Raw genomic sequence first — 19,891 nt, forward strand, 5'->3', positions numbered from 1 at the left:
TTTTCTCCTTTTGTAGCTAAATACTTCACCGGCAGGATTGATGGTTTCCTTCTACCAGGGGAGTTTGTGCTGTCGGCAGCCCCATTGTTTTGCTTCTGCTCTTAATGTAATAGCTTTGGGTTGTAGCACAGGAAGAGGATGCCTAAGTCCAGCGTCAGGTGGCTGGAGTTCTTTGCCACTGCTGAAATGCAATTTTAATAATGGACTGTATCAGCCAAATGTGTTTCCTTGCCCCTTTGTAAAACAAAAGAAGATCTCAGCATATTAACCCATTGATGGCAGGAAAAAATCAAAATCTCCAAGAATGCCAATTAATGAAATGGCACTTGCATCTCAAATTATAAATCTCCTTAATACACTTCAGAAATTCTCTGGGTAGACAAGGAGGGGGTTGCTCCAAGCCATCTCATCAGTCCCACTTTTTCTAAGGCACAAGTGTAGAAAAGATGCAGATAGTAGTTTGTGGTTTGGTAGAGAAACGAGCTGTTTGACAAAAGCAATGACGAACTTGACTAACCTCAGATTGTGTTTATTTATTCTGATCATGCTGAACTTTATTAATTGTGAAAAGTCTGTCAGAGGCGTTTGAACCAGAGTGACTCTATTTTGAGCAAGGGCTAGGAAAATGAGGCTGAGATTTGCTGGGCTCCATTCTCAGAAAGTTAGGCATTCCTAGCCTCTAGATGTTTATGGTTAAGGGAACAAATTAATAGTGTTTACTAAACAGACCCAGACTTGGGAGTGTCCAGATGTCCCGATATCTGGAGAACAAAGGCACTCTTAGTTTTGCTTTAAAGATAATAATATCGATTCTTGCAAAATATAGTAATTAAGAAAATTAATCCTTTATCACAAACCCTTGTAGCAGAGCACATCTCCCCATATATACGAGTATTGTACTTACGGTGGATGTGTTCCTCTTACTTTCAGGAACATCCTACTCTGTCTATGGAGTAGCTGTTCTTTCGCTACTTTACTTTCTTAATAAACTTGCTTTTACTTTGCACTGTGGACTCGCTCTGAATTCTTTCTTGCGTGAGATCCAAGAACCCTCTCTTGGGGTCTGGATCGGGACCCTTTTCCTTTAACAACTTGGGTCTTTGGGCTTATATTTTCCTGAGTAATCTTAGAATATTGCTGATGCAAGGGACCTTTGTAGTTCCACGTGCCCAGTTTTACAAATAAGGAAACCAGAGAAGTGAAAAAGTTTGCTCAAGGATGTACAGCTATGTCCAGAGTGGCAGAGCAGGGAGCAAAATCCCAGCCATAGCACTGTTACAGGAAAGGGGTCCTGATCCAGACTCCAAGAGAGGGTTCTTGAATTCAGAGCAAGTCCATAGAGTAAAGCGAAAGCAAGTTTATAAAGAAAGTAAAGGAATAAAAGAATGGCTATTCCATAGACAGAGCAGCCGTGAGGGCTGCTGGCTGCCCATTTTTATAGTTATTTCTTGATGATATGCTATACAAGGGGGGGATTATTCATGCCTCCCCTTTTTAGACCATATAGGGTAACTTCCTGACATTGCTGTGGCATTTATAAACTGCCGTGGCACTGGTGGGAGTGTAGCAGTGAGGAGGATCAGAGGTCACTGTTGTGGCCATCTTGGTTTTGGTGGGTTTTGGCCGGCTTCTTTACCACCAAGTGTTTTATCAGCAAGGTCTTCGTGACCTGTATCTTGTGCTGACCTCCTATCTCATCCTGTGACTTAGAATGCCTTCACCATCTGGGAATGCAGCCCGAGTAGGTCTCAGCCTTATTTTACTCAGCTCCTATTCAAGATGGAGTTGATGTGGTTCAAACACCTCTTACAGCACGACCCACATGGTGTGTTTGAAGTGAACCGAGGAAGGAAAAGCACTTGTTTCTGTAGGTCTGGTTCCATTCAAATATCCAACAAATATTTGCGAGAGATCTGCCTGGTGACGTCCTGAGCTTCCAATGACACAATGTACAAATTGAAATCAAAATCGGTAAGAATCTTAGAATTCTTCCAATTCTAACATACTGTGTGACTCAGCCAAAGATACTCTGACTCAGCCATTTAGTTTATTCATTCATTCATTCATCCATTCAGTTCCTTCATGTTGCAAACACTTATTAGACATTTCCTACTTACTACTGCAAATCTCTGCACAACAGAAGTATTTTGAAGACCCGATCTGAGTCACTTATATCAAGGAATATTCCATATAGACTTCTCTTAGCAGCAGCAGTCTTTGGATGTTTTATCCTAACAAAATTTGATTTTTAAAAGCATATAACTAGTTCATTTTTTTTTTTTTTTTGAGACATAGTCTCACTGTGTCACCCAGGCTGGAGTACAGTGGCATGATCTCGGCTCACTACAACCTCCCGGTTCAAGCGAGTCTCCTGCCTTAGCCTTCCAAGCAGCTGGGACTACGGGTGCGTGCCACCATGCTCGGCTGATTTTTTTTTTTGTATTTTTAGTAGAGACGAGGTTTCACTATGTTGGCCAGGGTGGTCTTGAGCTCCTGACCTCGCGATCCGCCCACCTTGGCCTCCCAGAGTGCTGGGATTACAGGCATGAGCCACCGTGCCCAGCCTCATTTTCTTTCTAACTGGTTGCTTAAGGTCTCCAGCCAACTTTATACGCAAGATTTAAAAAAAATGCTATGAAACTCTAGTGTAAGGATTTGCTTCAATTTTAGGTCTTATGTTAAGCATGCCTTTTAGAGGGCAGTGGTAAACATTGGTTTACTTGGCTAGGTAAAGCATCTGTTGTCAAGGTCTTGATCTAACCACATACCCCGTAGTCACTTGTTCCTGGCCTTTGTTGTTATCTCTATTTGCTCAGAAATGTCCACAATCCTAAAGTCTGCCGTAAATTTCACATGGTTATTGCATTACCTTCTACTACCATGCTGCAAACACCAGTTTGAAGGAGTGGCATGAGAAAACAACTTAAAGTATTTATTTTATCCTGCTGTCCTTTGCATTTTCTTTGTTCTGTTGCATCGTGATATCTGGCTATCGGATTTCATAGAAAAGTAGAAACAGCCGAGGGCACTGTTTCTGTAATTTCATATTAAACTCATTTCCTTGAAAATTTGGCTCGAGATGAGTGTTCTTCAGACTTCTCTTCCATTTTGGTATGTTTCCTTTTTCTTTTCTCATGCAGCCTATGTCTAGTTTTTCAAGCATATCGAAGTTGAATATGTTTTTGTTTTAGTATCAGAAGGCACAGCTGCAGTGGACTAACCCTAACGAGCCTGTCTCTGTCACCCATCAGCAGTGTCTCACACAGCAGTTCCTGACCGTCAAAGTGTGCTCTGTGCTAAGTACTCTGCTGGATGATTTGGCTTGGATTTCTCAATAAATACACCTACTTACCCTAAGAGGCAGTTAATATTATTCCCATTTGACTGATACGGAAACTGAGGCTGAGAAAGTGGAAGCAATTTTTAAGTCAAGGTCACACACTGTAAGTGGTGAGCAGGACCTGAGGTTGTGTTTATGATGATTTTGAAATTTTGTTATCGACCCTACTTATGAGTCCTGCTTTATTTCTCCATTATAGACATCCCTTTTTTTTCTTTTAAACTGAGACAACGGCAAAATAAAAACAGGGGAGTGTTTTATGTATCATTTTCACTGGACCAGTATTTTCTGTGTTTTTCAGAACACTAGCCAGCAAGATGCTCCTAAAAAACAAACATTAAGTTAATTTGGTCAAAACTGCACATTATATCCTTTTCTAGGAGATGCTATTTTATTTTTATTTCATTTTCTCAAATTTCATTTGACTACATAACCTTTTTGTCTTCAAATCCCTTTAAAAGCACAAATTGGGAAAGGTTTCAGTTAAAAGACAAGTGAAGAATTTGGTATTATACAACTAAATTTTTAAAAATAACAAAAAGAAGAGTGGCCAGGCGTGGTAGCTCATGCCTGTAATCCCAGCGCTTTGGGAGGCCGAGGCAGGTGGATCATGAGGTCAGGAGTTTGAGACCAGCCTGGCCAACATCGTAAAACTCTTGTCTCTACTAAAAATACAAAAATTAGCCAGACGTGGTGGCGGTCGCTTATAATCCCTGCTACTTAGGAGGCTGAGGCAGGAGAATCACTTGAACCCAGGGGGCAGAAGTTGCAGTGAGTGGAGATCACGCCACTGCACTCCAGCCAGGACAACAGAGTGAGACGCCGTCTCAAAAATAAATAAATAGGTAAATAAATAAATAATAATAATAAAAGGCCAGGTGCGGTGACTCATGCCTGTAATACCAGCTCTTTGGGAGGCTGAGGCAGGCGGATCACCTGAGGTCGGGAGTTCGAGACCAGCCTGACCGACATGGAGAAACCCCGTCTCTACTAAAAATACAAAATTAGCCGGGCGTGGTGGCTACATGCCTGTAATCCCAGCTACTTGGGAGGCTGAGGCAGGAGAATTGCTTGAACCCGGGAGGCAGAGGTTGTGGTGAGCCAAGATCACGCCATTGCATTCCAGCCTGGGCAACAAGGGCAAAACTCCATCTCAGAAAAGAAAAAAAGAGAAAAGAAAGGGAAAAAGGAAAACAGAATCTTCCGAAGCCCCCTAGAGATGGCAGCCTCCTGCATCATTCTGTCTTCACTTCAAAATTCTGTTTTTATTCTTTACCTGGACTCCTCCAAGACCAGGAATATGAGTCCCCTATTTCTCATCTCCTCCCCAGAGGCCTTCGTTTTTTGATCCAAGTCCTGGCTAGATTTTGTGCCATCTGTGCACTCTGGGTACGTTATGCTACTTGAGGGGAGGAACTGGGTTTTAACATCTTTGTGACCTTGTAGTGGCCACACTAGCTACTTAGGAAATGCATAAATGAACTGCGTTTTGAGCAGAAGAACAAATACATTATGTGGATCTGTTCTTCTGAGTTAACTCTAGCCAAGTGATTAACCCCCTCTTTGGGTGACAGTAAGAAATTTGAGAAGCTGCACTAACTCATTTACATCACTAGGGTTCCATTTGGAAAATGATACCTCCTGTTGTCTCATTTAATTAGTAATTGTGTTTTCAGTTCCAATTGAAAGCCTCAGAAGAAAGGATAGTAATAAACTGTGGTATATGGTATTATTATTGTTATCTAATTATATTTACTATTGTGACAGTTTTCGATTGAGGTTCTTTTGAAGAAGGAACTTGTCAATGTTATCTCATAGGCTTCTCTCTTGTTCCTCCTTTACCTCTCCATGTATTCTAAACTCCACCATTAAGTATGAGCCTCTTTTATAGATATGTAAATTGATGCACACAGTTTTGTTGTTTGTTTGTTCTTAACAACATGGCCTAAAATTGTTTGGTAAGTTCATTCTGGATCTAGAGATTTATTCACCAGTCTTTTCAGAGATGTCACTCACACATTGGCAAAGGCAGTGGGGGAACCAAGGGAACGATGCCCCAACAAGAGGTTGGAAGATGTGGGAGCTGCTTTGGCTCTGCAATTTACTTGTTGCATGGCTTTAGACAGGCCATCCTTCCATCCATTCATCCATGCATTTTATTCATTCATTAAGCATTTCATGGAATCCACTAGATTGGATAGTCCATCCATCCATCCATCCATCCATCCATCCATCCATCCATCCAACGTTTCATGGAATCCTCTAAATTGGACAGTCCATCAATCCATCCATTCATTCATTCATCAAACATTCCATAGACTCCTCTAGATTGGACAGTCCATCCATGCATCCATCAGTCATTCCATGGAATTCATTGGATAGAACAGACCATCCATCCATTCATCCGTCCACTTATTCATCCACCAAGCATTTCATGGAATCCACCGGGAATCCTCCATTCTGTGGAGTACCACCAGGCTAGATGTTGGTATTACAAAGATGAATAGGACATTGTCCCCATTCTCAAGGAACTTCCTGTTTAGGATGTGGATTCAGATACATAAGCCAACACCCTCAGAGAAATGCTGTGGGTGCTTTGTTAGAAGCATGTCCAGGTAGAATGGCATCCCAGAGGAGAGAGGAGCAGCATTCCTTCTGGGGCTCTGGAGACGCTTTGTGGCAGAACTGACATGGGGTTGAGTTGAGGAGAGAAACAGAAGATATAATCAAGGAGTCACGCCATGATAAAGAATTTGGATTTTATACTTCTTTTTAATTTCCCGGTGATGGGGGCCACCGACAATTTTAAACAGAGAACAGCACAGCCATTGTTTTTGGAAGATAAACCTGGAGAATGGCCTTATTTAATCTTTTTTTAAAATCTTTTAAAATTTTTTTTATTTTTGAGACAGAGTCTTGCTCTGTCTCCCAGGCTGGAGTGCAGAGGCCCGATCTCGGCTCACTGCAACCTCCGTCTCCCAGGTTCAAACGATTCTCCTGCCTCAGCCTCCCAAGTAGCTGGGATTTCAGGCATGCACCACAATACAATAATTTTTGTAATTTTATTAGAGATGGAGGTTTCAGCATGTTGGTCAGGCTGGTCTCGAACTCCTGACCTCGTGATCCGCCCGCCTCGACCTCCCAAAGTGCTGGGATTATAGGCATGAGCCACCGCGCCCGCTGACCTTATTTAATCTTTATAAGCCTCACTTTTCACATCTAGAAGACAGACACAAATAATACCTATTCCTCTTGCTCATGGGTTTCCTTTGGGTTGCATTTATCTGTGAAATGCTGTTAAAATAGCTAATGTATACTCACTACTTTCTAAGCACTTTAATCCTCACAGCAACTTCACAAAGGTCATTATTGCTATTACTTACATTTCAGAGATGCAGATAGTTACAGAGGCTGAAACCTGACCTAGGGATACACAGCTAGGACTAGTGGCATAGCCAGGATTTGAAACCAGGTCTGCCAGATTTTGGAGCCCCCATGTCCAAAGCCACCACACAGTGCTGGCAAGGCTTTTCATCTGTGCGTCATTCCTCACCTAAAACATCTTGGCTGGTGGCTTTATTTTGCCTCCAATGACCTTTGCAGAGTGTTGATGTATTGGAAAGACTCAAGATCAGCTCAAACACATGTGCCGTTATTTACAACTATTTAATCTTTGTCTTTAATAATATAGTCTTTTATCATTGAATAGAACCAAGTTTATGGAGTAGAATATACGATTAATTCTTTTGTACTAACTGGGTGTTACAAACGACGTATGTTTCTATGGGCATATACATAAATCTCCCTCCCAATGTTAACAGAAAATCAATTGCGACTCTGACTTCATCCTTTTGGGGAGTTCTTCTGAAGATCCATATTATGAATAGGTAAAAAGTGAAATTGTAGAGGATATAATGAGATGGATTAGAGCAGGGGAAAGATCTTGAATGGGGTAGGCTTGTTAAGAAGAGTTGCCAAAGAACAGAATAGACAAAGGTAAGGAAGTAGGTTTGGCAAACTGAGCAAGCTCTGCTTATTGAAAAGACAGTCTGGAAAATATTCTAGAAGTTCACACGCAGGCAGTTGCAATCCAAGGACAACTTAACAGCACCTCTTTAGTAAAAAGTTTATTCACTGTATTTTCCTTCTACTGGGTCACTGCTGGATGAAAAAAAGGCTGCATTATCTGCTAACCATGAATGGGTGTCTTTAAGTATTACTGCTTGAAGATTCAGGAAGCTCAAGAATAATAATTCAAATAAAATGCTGTTCCATGTCTTGACCTGTGTTCAGTGTGCCAAGAAATAGTACTGAAAAATGCCAGGGTTACACATTTTGTGGCTGGGGAGGAATGTTTTGATCAACCTTCAGCTGCTCATAAAAAATAAATACTGCCGTGTTCTTATATGTACTGTTTCTTGAAGATCTTTTAGAGTAGATTTCCAGCTGAAATTTCACCTTAACTTAAAAAAAAAAAAAAAAAAAGAAGGAAGAAAAGGAAAGCTGTGCCTTATTTAAAACATTAGGCATGTCATGCCAGAGTAAAATAATGGAATCATAAAGAGAAAATGCTCCATTGAGATAAAACAGCTGTCCTTTATAGTCATTGCGTAAGTGTAATTCATCTGCTGTTTGTAGGTTATGCCTTAATGGGAAAGAATATTAAGGGAACGAGAAAAAAATTCTTCATTAAATGGAAGAGCCTTGCACAAAATATATCTTCAATTGAAGCAGCTGTTTTAGAAGAGCAGATTCTGAGATGTGGGCAGAAATATATCCCCCAAGCTTCTGCTGCCTGGGATGCAGGAAGAATGGCATAAACATAGGATGAGTGGAGCAGTGGATAGAACGGGCCTCTTGGCATCAGAGGGAGACTTGGTAGAGGCCACTGCCTAGTGCATCCGTTCTCATACCTTGATGCACATTGGAATCACCTGGGAGGTTTGAACAAGTCTGATGCCCAATTCCACATCCAGAAATTCTGACTGAATTGGTCTGGGATGTGGCCTGGGCATGGAGATTTTTACTGGTTCCCCAGGGGAGTCTAATGTACAGCAAAATTTGAGCAATGGCCTAGAAGATGACTAATTTCTTTTTCTTCTTGCAGCTAGGGCAGTTTGCCGTAGGGACTTAGGTTGGAAGATTGCATGCACCGGAAGACGTTGGAGCAGAGCCCTGGGTTAAGTCTGGTTAGATAGCTTCCTTTCTTTAAGGGCTAAAAGGTAAAATTCCAATGTTTCTTCGAAAAATGAGTCTTGAAAGTTTTTCCTATCAAAAAGAATACACAGGGCCAGGCGTGGTGGCTCATGCCTGTAATCCCAGCACTTTGGGAGGCTGAAGCGGGCAGATCACCTGAGATCAGGAGTTCCAGATCAGCCTGGCCAACATGGTGAAACCTGTCTCTACTAAAAATATAAAAATTAAAAATATAAAAATTAGCTGGTGTGGTGGTGCGCACCTGTAATCTCAGTTACTTGGGAGGCTGAGGCAGGAGAATTGCTTGAACCTGGGAGGCAGAGGTTGCAGTGAGCCGAGATCGAGCCACTGCACTCCAGCCTGGGTGACAGAGTGAGACCCTGTCTCAAAAAAAAAAAAAAAAAAAGGAATGCATAATTATATTCCATAGTGGGGGGGAAAAAAGCACATCTCTGGTCAGGCAAAATTCCCAGGAAGGGGATGACTAGCGAGGTGACACTTACCAAGGCTTCTTGGGGAATGAAAATCTTGACCCTGATTTGCTGCTATAAAAAACAAAGCCAAAAACCAACCAAGCAAAAAGCAACCAAAGAAAGAAGAAAGAAAACTGTAGAGCCAGATTCTTGGTTATAGGTCAGACCACCAGAACCCCACATCTCAACTTAAGTGGGAGCTTTTCTCGTTGCTCTTTAGGATTTCCAGGGAAGACCAGGTAGTATGCTGTAACATAAGGAAGAGGAAACATGGCTTTTAGTCAGTACTTTGCTGATAATAAGCTTTCAGCTCAAATAACTCAAATTTATTTTTTTTTGAGGCAGAGTCTCCCTCTGTCGCCCAGGCTGGAGTGCAATGACGAGATCTCCGCTCACTTGCAAGCTCCGCCTCCCGGTTTCACGTCATTCTCCTGCGTCAGCCTCCTGAGTAGCTGGGACTACCCACACCTGGCTAATTTTCTGTATTTTTAGTAGAGACGAGGTTTCACCGTGTTAGCCAGGATGGTCTGGATCTCCTGACTTCGTGATCCGCCCGCCTCGGCCTCCCAAAGTGCTAAGATTACAGGTGTGAGCCACCGCGCCCGGCCAGAATCTGCATATCTGACAGTGCACCTCCAGGTGAGGATGATGCTGGCCCCTGGATTGCACTTTGAGAGGCAGGGCAGTTAATGAGTGTCATCAGCTGGCATTCATGTTTTTCTTAGGTCAGCCAGAGGAGAGTGAAAGGGAAAGACTGGATGGAACAAGGGACCTCGTGTGTGGCTTTCCTCCATGCATGACATGAATGAAGCCAAAGCACAGTAATTTTTTAGCTTTGAGTTTATGTGGCCCCAAGCAACTTGGTGTAATCAGTGCCTATTTACATTCTCAACTGGCCTTTTTGTAGATACTAATTTTTATATACTTTTCATTCTCTACATGACCTTTGGGGGAGCCTGAGTATAACAATTTAGTTTTTCTCTATCAATTTCTTCCCATTTTTGTTGAATTCTGGCATGTCAGCCTCCTACCTTTCTCTATTTGTGATTCAGTTGAATGTATCTCTCAAGTCTTTGTTACCTATATGTATAGGTATACCTTTGTTACCTACATGTATAGCTATACAGATCTCTTTGGTGCCTACAATAGTGGTTTTTGTTTTGTTTTCAAATCTATGTAAGTAGCACAATTATTCAAAATAATCATCTGGTTGACCTCATTCTCATTTGGTGATCAGTGGAAATGCTGGTTAAACTTGGAGTGAAATCAACTTGCCAATATCATTCTAAATAGGATCCTCTAATTATATTGTTTGCCCAACTGATAGATTTTTGTTTTGCCACAGTAAATCAGTGGCTGTGCGGTGTTTTTCTGATGATTTTGTAACGTTCTCACACATTATTTAAGGTTTGTAAAGTTTAAGAATAGATGTAGTTTTATGTGTTCAAATTTAAACAGTTTGGAGAGGGAAGAGGGTTTTAAAAAATATGGTTGTGACATGTTTATTATAAACATGAAAAAATGGAGCTTGTGATTATGCTGGTGGTATATATATTGTACCTTGTCAACAAGAAAGCTTTTATGTTTGTGTATTTAAGGTGGTATTTTCTTTCTTTAAAAACATTAGAACTGATGATGTCTCTTGGAAGACTTAAACACAGTCTGGTTTAAAATATTCTCTCATAACTACGCTTCTTCCTAAAGTTTCCGTGGCTTTCTCTGGGCATTGCAGACCTTTTGAAATGGAGCCGTTTTTCAGCAGCTGCAGTCAGTTAGTTCTGATTCTCTAAGCTAGTGCTTCTTGAATATCAGTGTGCATCAGAATCACCTGGAAGGCTATTAACAGCCATCTAGGCCCTACCACCAGAGTTTCTGATTCAGGAGGTCTGGGGAAGGGCCACAACACTGACATTTTCTCCCACGTTCCCAAGTGATACTGGTGCTGCTAGTCCAGGTACGATATTTTATTTATTTTATTTTATTTGAGACAGAGTCTCGCTCTGTCGCCCAGACTGGAGTGCAGTGGCGCAATCTTGGCTCATTGCAAACTCCCCCTCCCGGGTTCACGCCATTCTCCTGCCTCAGCCTCCCGAATAGCTGGGACTACAGGCGCCCGCCACCACGCCTGGCTAATTTTTAATATTTTTAGTAGAGACGGGGTTTCACCGTGTTAACCAGGATGGTCTCGATCTCCTGACCTCGTGATCCTCCCGCCTCAGCCTCCCAAAGTGCTAGGATTACAAGAGTGAGCCACCACGCCCGGCCTGGTACGATACTTTAAGAACCACTGGAGTTTAAGGCCAGGTGCGGTGGCTCATGCCTGTAGTCGTAGCTACTCAGGAGGCTGAGGGGAGAATCACTTGAACCTGGAAGGTGGAGGTTGCAGTGAGCTGAGATTGCGCCACTGCACTCCAGCCCGGGTGCCAGAGTGAGACTCCGTCTCAAAACAAAACAAAACAGGTAATCACATGGGCAAGTCACAGACAGCTGTAACCACCAAAACAGCTCAGTTTTTGTTTCAGCAAAATGAATTTTGCTTTAACTTGTTCCTGCTTGTGGTGCATACTACAGAATGAAATTGACAGGGATTCTGCATCTTCAGAGCTGCTTCTCTTCCTCTTCCCTGATCTGACTTCAGGATCTGGACCTACCTCAATTGCTTTTGCTGCTTGTTCTTTTGTTTCAAATTCCACAAATGCAAATCCCTTTGGATCTCCAGTAGACTTATAATGTGGTATACTTATATAAACAACATTGCCACATTTCCCAAAGACTCTTTCAATCCAGCTGTGATTAACATTTTTGGGAAGTAACTCCTATTATAAATTAAACGCAATATTAGAGTTTTCCACAATGTCAATAAATTTTTAACTTAAAAAAAACAAAAACAAAAACAAAAACAAAAAAAGAACCACTGGCGTTTAAGTCTTTGCTAAGTGTTGTCCAGAACCAGCAGCGCAGATACTGTACTTTGCTGATGCGTCACCTGCAAGTTTGGCAGAAATGCAGAAATGCAGAAATGCCGGCTCCATTCCAAAGCTGCCAAATCCCAACTACATTTTAAAAAGGTCCCTCATGTGATTTGTTTGCACATTAAAGTCTGAGACATCTTGCTTTTAACTCCTTGCAACATCATGAATGCTCCAGTGATAGCACTGGGATTCCACAAGTGTTGAAGCAAGAGAGAAAGAGAAAGTCCTAAAGAAATTAGAACTCCTAGGTACTTATTCTTTCAGACAACATTCTGGCAAGCTGAGGTCAGTCTGACCTTATTTGAACTTGCTTGGATGAGTTAACTTCTATATGTTCAAAAGTAATTTTTCATTAGTTTCTGAATTCTAGAGACAATGAAATATGTATTTATTATAAACCACTTTCCTAGAAAGCATCATAAAATTATAAATTGTTTATCAAAGTAGCAAAGGGTTGAGCCTGTAGACCTGAGAGATTTGTTCACAGGGCTTCTACACTGCACATTCTTTTCTGCCTTTCTTTACAGCCACAGGACTGCGTAAAGAAACCTGAAGGCTTTATATATATATATTTCATTATAAAAATATGAAAAATAGAGGCCGGGTGGGGTGGCTCACACCTGTAATCCCAGCATTTTGGGAGGTTGAGGTGGGTGGATCACTTTACGTCAGGAGTTCAAGACCACCCTGGCCAACATGGTGAAACCCCATCTCTACTAAAAATATAAAAGTTAGCTGGGTGTGGTGGCAGGCACCTGTAATGCCAGCTACTTGGAAAGCTGAGGCAGGAGAATCGCTTGAACCCAGGAGACAGGTTGCAGTGAGCCAAGATCATGCCACTGCACTCCAGCCTGGGCAATAGAGTGAGACTCTGTCTCAATAAAATAGAATAGAATAGAATAGAATAGAATAGAATAGAATAGAATAGAATAGATAAAATAAAATACATATGGAGAGAGGGTCTCCCTTGGTTGCTGATATGGTTTGGCTGTGTCCCTACCCAAATCTCATCTTGAATTGTATTTCCCATAATTCCTAGGTGTAATGGGAGGGACCTGGTGGGAGGTAATTGAATCGTGAGAACAAGTCTTTCCTGTGCTGTTCTGGTGGTCTCATGAGATCTGATGGTTTTATAAAAGGGAGTTCCCTTGATCATGCTCTCTTGCCTGCAGCCATGTAAGACATGCCTTTGCTTCTCCTTTGCCTTCCACCATGATTGTGACGTCTCCCTAGCCATATGGAACTGTGAGTCCATTAAACCTCTTTTTCTTTATAAATTACGTGGTCTCAAGGCCAGGTGCAGTGGCTCATGCCTGTAATCCCAACACTTTGGGAGGCTGAGGCAGGTGGATCATGAGGTCAGGAGTTCAAGACCAGCTTGACCAACATGATGAAACCCTGTCTCTACTAAAAATACAAAAATTAGCCAGGGTTGGTGGCACAGGCCTGTAATGCTAGCTACTCAGGAGGCTGAGGCAGGAGAATCACTTGAACAGGGAGGCAGAGGTTGCAGTGAGCCGAGATCGCACCATTGCACTCCAGCCTGGGCAACAGAGTGAGACCCTGTATATATAAAAAAAAAATTACACAGTCTCAGGTATGTCTTTATTAGCAGCATGAGAACTGATAATACAGTTGCCCAGGCTGGAGTGCAGTGGTGCACTCATAGCTCGCTGCAACTTCACATACTCCTGGGCTCAGGGGATCCTCCCACCTCAGCCTCTCAAGTCTCAAACTACAGGTGTGTGCCATCATGCCAGTTAAAGGCCTTAATTATAATACAGAAGCATTGTATAATCCAGTGGAAAGGAAACAACAACAAGATTTCTGCAATATCTAGAATATTCAGTTAATCAGAACCAAAAATGCCCCCTTCCTGGATAGGAGTCTAATTTTTGTTTGCTTGTTTCAAATCATTTAGATGATAAACGTTTGAAATTCTTAGGCACTGCTTCCTTAAAAGAGGAAAGTAGTGTCTAATACTGGCAAATATATTTTCTGTCCCAGTTTCCCAGAAATCACAAGTTCAAAAAGAAAAGAGGAGTGGGGAGAGAGAAACACTATAGGAAGACAGTAAAAGCGTCTAGACTTTGCAATTGTACTGCCTAAAATGTTTTTATAACTATAAAATTGTACTGGCTAAAATGTTTTTATACTTCTCTTGTGTGCCAGGGGTTAGGAATGCAATGGAGCAAACAGGGTGCATCCTCTGTGGTATCTGTTTAATTTAAACATTTGTTAGGGTAAAATAGTATGCATTTTAACTAGTAATTAATATTAAACATAGACACACACACAAACACGAATTGTTTTTTGACTAGGCAGGAACCACCTATGTATGATTTTCAGAAGATAAGATGAGACTTAAAGACATTTGGGTTTTGGGATTGATGGCTAATGGATTATAGCCCTAGATCCCTAGAGTTTTATTCTGTAGGGATACTTTGGTGGAAAACTTTAGGAAGCATGTCTTAACATATCAGGTAATCTTTCAAAAATAACTTTATTGATATACTACACATATTCAAAGTGTGTAGTTTTGATGCATGTGTACATCCATGGCTTCATCCTAACAATCAAGGTAATGAAGATATTCATCATCCACAAAAGCTGCTTTCTTCCCATTTGTCATCTCTCCTTTCCTTCCTCCCCACCCTCCAACAAGTATGCGGGCAACCATTATTTTGTCTCTGTCACTGTAGATTACTTTGCACTGTCCAGAATTTTATATAATAGAATCATATAGCATGTACTTCTTTAAGGGGTGTGTGTGTGTGTGTCCAGGATCTTTCATTCAGCATACTTATTTTAAGATTCATCAGCCCGGGTGCGGTGGCTCACACCTGTAATCCCAGCACTTTGGGAGGCCAAGGTGGGCGGATCATCTGAGGTCAGGAGTTCAAGACCAGCCTGACCAACATGGAGAAACACTGTCTCTACTAAAAATACAAAATTAGCCAGGCATGGTGGCACATGCTTGTAATCCCAGCTGCTCGGGAGGCTGAGACAGGAGAATCGCTTGAACCCAGGAGGTGTGGAGGTTGCAGTGAGCCGAGATCGTGCCATTGCACTCCAGCCTGGGCAACAAGAGCAAAACTCCTTCTCTTTAAAAAAAAAAAAAAAAAAAGATTCATCCATGTTGAGTATGGATTAACACTTCTATCCTCTTTATTGCTGCGTAGTATTCCATTGTATGAATATACCACAATTTGTTTTTCCATTTACGTTTTGAAGAACATTTGAATTGTTTCCAGTTCAGGGCTATCACAAAACTGCTGTGAACCTTTGTGTACCAGTCTCTGTATGGAAGACATATGCTTTCATGTCTATCAGATATATACATAAGATTGGAATGGCTAGGTCATATAGTAGATATATGTTCAACTTCTTAAGAAACTGTCAAAATATTTCTCAAAGTATTTGTGCTATTTTACATTTCTACCAGCAGGATATGAGAGTTCCAGTTGCTTTACATCTTTGCTAAAACTTGGTATGATCCAGGCTTTTTAAATTTTAGCCATTGTTGGTAATCCCAGTCCTAGGCAGGTGGATCCCCTGAGGTCAGGAGTTCGAGACCAGCCTGGTCAACATGGCAAAACCCCGTCTCTACTAAAAATACAAAAATTATCCGGATGTGGTGGCACACACCTGCAATCCCAGCTACTTGGGAGACTGAGGCAGGAGACTTGCTTGAACCTGGGAGGTGGAGGTTGCAGAGGGCTGAGATCACACCACTATATTCCAGCCTGGGTAACAGAGCAAGACTCTGTATCCAAAAAAAAAAAAAAAAAAAATTAGCCATTGTAATAGGAATGTAATGGTAATATCTCATTGTAGATTTAATTGGCATTTCCTTAATGGCTATTGTGGTTGAGCAACTTTTCATGTTCTTGTTTGCCATTAAGATATCTTCTTTACTAAAGTGCCTGTTCAGGTCTTTTGCCCATTATATTGTTGGGTTGGTTATTTACTCATTGAGTTTTGGGAGTTTTTATGGTATTCTAGATAGAAGTTCTTCATCAAATGTGTGATATGCAAATATTTTATTACAATCTGTTACTTGTCTTTTCATTCTCTTAACAGTGTCTTTCAAAGAGCAGACATTCTTAATTTTGAAGTCATATTTATCCAACTTTTTCATTTATGGATTGCACTTTTGGCATTATATCTAACAGGTATTTGCCTAATGCAAGATCACAATGATTTTCTCTTATGTTTTCCTTTAACAGTTTTATAGTCTTATGTGTAATTCTGTTGTCCATTTTGAATTGATTTTTTTATATGGTACAAGATATGTATTGAAGTTCTGTTTTTTCTTTGCATATGGATTTCAAATTGTTATAGAAACGTTTGTTGAAAAAACTCCCTTTCTCCCTCTTCACCCCCTCATCCTGTTTCTCCTCTCCTCCCCTTCCTCCTCCTCTCCTCCCCTCCCCTTCCTCCTCCTCTCCTCCCCTCCCCTTCCTCCTCCTCTCCTCCTCTCCCCTTCCTCCTTTTCTGTCCTCAATAAAATAAAAATAAAATAGAATAAACTCCCTTTCTCTACTAAATTACTTTTTTACTTTTGTTTAAAACTAGTTGACCAAATATATGTGAGTGTATTTCTGGACTCTATTCTGTTCCATTGGTCCATTTGTCTCTCTTGATGCCAATAGCACATTGTCTTCATCATTATAGTGTTGTAAGTCTTAAAGTCATTTAGTGTAAGTCTTCTAATTTTTTTCGTGTTGAAAGTTGTTTTTGCCATTCTGGGTCCTTTGTACTTACATATGAATTGTCAATCAGCTTGGCACCTGCTAGAAAAAAAGCCTGTTGGGATTTTTGTTGGGAATACTTTAAATCTTTAGATCAATTTGAGGGAAATTAACATCTAAACAATAGTGAATCTTCCATGAACATAGTGTATTGCTGCACTTATATACGTCCTTAATTTCTCTCAGTAATGTTTTGTACTTTTTAGCATACGGGTCTTGTATATCTTTTGTCAGATTTATCTTTCAGTATTTCAATTATTTATATTATTGTAAATTATATTGTTTATTTTTATTTCTGATTGTTGTTTGCCAAGATATAGAAATACAGCTGCTTTTTGTATATTGATGTTGTATCTTGCAATCTTGCTGAACTCTCTTACTAGTTCTAGGATCTTTTCTGTAGATTCTTTGGGATTTTCTACAAAGATAATGACATAATCTTTGAATACAATTTTCCTTCTTTCTTTCCAACCTGATTACCTTTTATTTCTTTTTCTTGTTTGATGGCATGGTTAGAACCTCCAATACAATATTAAATAGAAGTGATGGGAGCAGAAAATCTTGCCTTGTTTTTTTTTGAGATGGAATCTCGCTGTGTCGCCCAGGCTGGAGTGCAGTGGCGCGATCTCAGCTCACTGCAATCTCCGCCTCCCGGGTTCACGCCATTCTCCTGCCTCAGTTTCCTGAGTAGCTGGGACTACAGGCGCCCGCCAGCGTGCCCGGCTAATTTTTTGTATTTTTAGTAGAGACAGGGTTTCACCGTATTAGCCAGGATGGTCTCGATCTCCTGACCTCGTGATCCGTCCGCCTCGGCCTCCCAAAGTACTGGGATTACAGATGTGAGCCACCGCACCCGGCCTCTTGCCTTGTTTTTAATCTTAGAGGGGAAGCATTCAGTCCTGATATAATAGTAGCTGTGGTGCTTTTGGTTGTAGATGCTCTTTATGAAGTTGACAAAATTCTTTCTATTACTAGTTTGTTGACAGGTTTTACCAAGAATAGATGTTGGATTTTGCCAAATATTTTTTCTATGTCTATTGAGATGATCATTTGACTTTTTTTTTTCTTTTTAGTTCTAACTATTGTCCATTATATTGATTGATCTTTCTAATGTTAAATCAACCCTGCATTTCTGGAATAAACTCCACTTGGCCATATATTATCTTTTACCTTTATTATTGGATTTGATTTGCTAAGCTTTTTTTGTTAAGAATTTTTATGTGTATATTCATGAGAGATATTGGTTTTTAGTTTTCTTGTATATCTTTGTCTGGTTTTGGTATTGATGTGATCCTGGACTCATAGAATAAAGCCGAAGGCACTCTGTCCTCTTCAATTTTTTGGAAGCATTTGTGTAGAATTAGTATTATTTTTCCTTAAATGTTTGGTGGAATTCACTACTGACACTATCTGGGCCTGGAGTCTTTTTTTTTTTTTTTTTTTTTTTTTTTTTTTAGTGAAAACAAGTTTACTGGAGATAGTAAGGGAAAAAAGAATGGCTACTCCATAGGCAGAGCAGCAGCTCGGGCTGCTGGACTAAGGATACTTATAGATACTTCTTGATTGTATGCTAAATAAGGGGTGAATTATTGATGGGTTTTCTGGGAAAGGGGTGGACAGTTCCTGGAACTGAGGGTTCCTCTCCTTTTTAGACCATATAGGGTAACTTCCTGACATTGCCATGCATTTGTAAACTGTCATGGTGCTGGTGGGAGTGTCTCTTAGCATGCTAATGCATTATAGTTAGCGTATAATGAGCAGTGAGGATGACCAGAGGTCACTTTGGTGGCCATCTTGGTTTTGATGGGTTTTGGCCAGCTTCTTTACTGCAACCTGTTTTATTAGCAAGGTCTTTATGACCTGTATCTTGTGCCGACCTCCTGTCTCATCCTGTGAGTAGGAATGCCTCAACCTCCTGGGAATGCAGCCCAGTAGGTCTCAGCCTTGTTTTACCCAGCCCCTATTCAAGATGGACTTGCTCTGGTTTGAACTCCTCTGATATATTCCCCTCCCCAGCCCTGCGCTTTTATAAGAGAACCCTTAATCCTAAGGGTTGTAGAGGAACAAAGATGCATCTTCTGTAACTTCTTCAGGCTGAATAGGGATGATGATATTCCTGCCTAACTATGAGGGTCTCTTGTCTTTGGGGTAGAAAGGAGCTCAGTCAGAAAGTGTCGGTATGGTGAGGGCTATTCGTAACTCCGAGTTCTGACAAAAGCTGACATCTGGAAGATTAATAACTGTTCAATTTAAGAAAACATTCTGAGCCTGGAGTCTTTTTTATGTGAAGGATTTTAATCTTACAAATTCAATTTCTTTAATAGATGTAAGCCTGCTTTTTTTAAATTGGTTTTTGTTTGTATCTTTTAGGGAATTTGTCAACTAAATTTAAATATTGAATTTATTGGCATAAAGTTGTTGATAATGTCCTCCTATATTTTTCATATCTGTAGGCTGTGATGACATCACTTTTCTTTCCTGATATTTGTCATTTGTTGTATTCTCTCCTTTTTTCCTAATAATACTGATGAGAGTTTTGTTGATCTTCCCGAGGAACCAGCTTTTGTTTTTATTGATTTTTTTTCCCATTTTTGTTTTATATTTAATTTATTTCGATTCTATTATTTCCTTTCTTTTGCCTGCTTTGGATTTTATTTGCAGTTCTTTTTCTAGTTTTTTAAGGTAGAAGAAGAACAAATTATTTGGCTGGGCGTGGTGGCTCATGCCTGTAATCCCAGCACTTTGGGAGGCCGAGGTGGGCGGATCACGAGGTCAGGAGTACGAGACCAGCCTCACCAACATAGTGAAACCCCCGTCTGTACTAAAAATACAAAAATTAGCTGGGTGTGGTGGTGCACGCCTGTAATCCCAGCTACTCCGGAGGCTGAGGCAGGACAGTCGCTTGAACCCGGGAGGTGGAGGGTTGCAGTGAGCCGAGATTGCACCATTGCTCTCCAGCCTGGGCGACAGAGCAAGACTCTGTCTCAAAAAAAAAATAAAGAAAGAAAAAATTCAAATTATTTAAGACCTTTCTTTTGGAATACAGATATTTAAATTTCCTCTATGTCTGCTTTAGCAGTGTTCCACACATTTTAGTATGTTGTGTTTTCATTTTCATCCAGTTAGAAATACTTTCTGATTTTTCTTTTGATTTCT

The 19,891-nt window shown here is 40.7% G+C and overlaps 1 protein-coding gene across 20 annotated transcripts in view; it reads left to right on the forward strand.

Annotated features, from left to right (window-relative positions):
* FOXN3 (forkhead box N3) overlaps positions 1-19,891 on the forward strand; it is a 463,072-nt gene that overhangs the window by 78,241 nt on the left and 364,940 nt on the right. For 2 of the 20 annotated variants that reach the window (XM_063644032.1, XM_063644042.1), the window contains exon 1: positions 9,360-9,648. The exons of 16 other annotated variants lie outside the window; for them this stretch is intronic. The gene's annotated coding sequence lies outside the window, so the exon portion shown is untranslated. Of the gene's footprint in view, positions 1-9,359; positions 9,649-19,891 lie in introns of those variants that run through there. 2 more of the 20 variants (XM_063644033.1, XM_063644045.1) reach the window with 1 other exon arrangement.

Source organism: Symphalangus syndactylus, chromosome 8 (assembly GCF_028878055.3).
Source record: "Symphalangus syndactylus isolate Jambi chromosome 8, NHGRI_mSymSyn1-v2.1_pri, whole genome shotgun sequence".
NCBI lineage: Eukaryota > Metazoa > Chordata > Mammalia > Primates > Hylobatidae > Symphalangus > Symphalangus syndactylus.